Raw genomic sequence first — 1,934 nt, 5'->3', positions numbered from 1 at the left:
CCTGCCCAGCTGGTTGGGCTGGCAGCTGCATGCGAATAGCAGTGGAGACTTAGCTGGTGCGGGCCTGGAGGTGGCCCTGCTGGCGCCCTTGGCGAGGGCCTTGTCGGGTGGCCCGGCAAGGACCTTGCCGTGGCGCGCTGTTGTCCCCGGCAAGGATCTTGCCGGGGGTCTTGTGGTTCCCCTCGGCAAGGATATTGCCGAGGATCGCTATCTTCTAATCCTCATCTGATCTTGAATATGTCTTCACAAAGATCTGCATGCCACCACAGAGGTGCCTCCCGAGCCCTGGCCCAACGCGATCGAAAGTGTTGGAGACCGTGGGCTTGAGGGTGGCTTGCTCTGTCGGTGTTTGGGCGCGCTGCCCCGGCAAGGGCTGCTGAGGCCGTCCCCGGCAAGGGTCTTGCCGGGGGAAACTGCTCTGCCCCTCAGCTTCTTTGCGTTCTTGGTCTTGGCGTTGCTCTGGCTGTATTGGGCTTCGGTTTAGCCTTAGTTCACCTCCCGTGTTCTGCTTGGTGCGGCCGTGGGCGCGGCTCCGACTGTCCGTGCACAGGTAAAGGGGTACAATGGTGCGCCCCTTCTTTTGTACACCGACAGGAGCCCCCGGGCCTGGGCCACACATAAGCGCGACACGTTGTTGGGCCAGGCCCAAAACGGTGCGCGGGCAGGCTGGGCGGTTTTTACCGCGGTAAAACTTTTCGTGTGCTGCGCTTCCCACGACCCACGTCGAATGCGCGACGTGGAGGGGTGCGCGTGACGTGGGCGGCATGCATGGGGCGGTCCCCGCACGCATAAGTCACATCGCAGTAAATGGGCAGCGTGACCTGCACCTTCCCCATAAAAAGGGATAACCGCGAGCGCACTGTTCCTTTTACCCTCCGCGCAATCCCAATCTCAAAAGCCTCCATTCGTCTTCCTCTTCTTCCCTAAGCTTCGCTCTTGTTTGCCACCGTCACGTTCCTGCCGTCCTCTACCTCATGCCCCCTTCCCCCAACCGCCATGGCGCCAAAATCCACCAAGGGCAAGGTAGTGGCCAAGGATGCAGGAGCATCAGAGCCGCCGGAGAGTGCGCTGGGGGGAGAAAAGACGGGGCACCCAGCCACGTGCGTCATCCCCGCCAACTGCGCCGAGGCTGCCCCAAATCGGTACCCCTTCTTTGTCGACTATTTCTCCTGCGGGCTTTGTCCTCCCTTCTCCGATTTCTTCAGTGACATCATGCACAACTTTGGCTTCCGCCTATTGGATTTCACCCCGAATGCCGTGGCGTGCATGGCCCTTTTCGCGCACCTCTGCGAAGGTTTCGCCGGGGTGCACCCCAACACGGTGCTCTTCCGCCATTACTTCTTCCCTCGGATCCAAACGGGGGGCGCCATTTCTGGTTGCATCACCTGGATCCCAAGGTCCAAGGGAGTGTACCCGGATGGCACCATGAAGGAGAGGTGGGAAGAATGGCGGGGCCGGTGGTGCTGGATCGAAGAGAAGAACCCGCCGGCGTTTTGCGAAGTTCGCCGGGCGCCGCCGGTCCGTAGAGGCGATTGGAGCGACGTCGATGCGGACGACGAGAAGCTCTCAGCCGATGACCAGCCTTCCTCCTCTGCTGCCTCTGGCTCCGGCAGGTACCTGAAGGTAAGCGACGATCTCTTCGTCCACCTCCCAGGCGCGTCGAGCACCAGGGCTCCCGTCGAGGGGGGGGGGTGTTTGACGACGAGGTGCTCGCCTCCGCCGGGCTTGAGATCGTTGACGAGCCGAGCGCCGGTGGTGACGGCTGCCAGGAAGAGCGGCTCCTTCACGCCATGGGCGCCAGCTTTCGGAAGCTCCAGGCGCTCAACCGCGCCCACCTGGACAAGGCTAAGTCCAGGATGGCGGTGGTGGAGAAGGCGGAGGCGGACCTCCAGAAGCGCGTTGCCTAGATGCAGGACTGGTTCCACCAGGCTTAC

This window comes from Aegilops tauschii, chromosome 6 (assembly GCF_002575655.3).
Source record: "Aegilops tauschii subsp. strangulata cultivar AL8/78 chromosome 6, Aet v6.0, whole genome shotgun sequence".
NCBI lineage: Eukaryota > Viridiplantae > Streptophyta > Magnoliopsida > Poales > Poaceae > Aegilops > Aegilops tauschii.
This window is presented reverse-complemented; position numbering follows the sequence as displayed.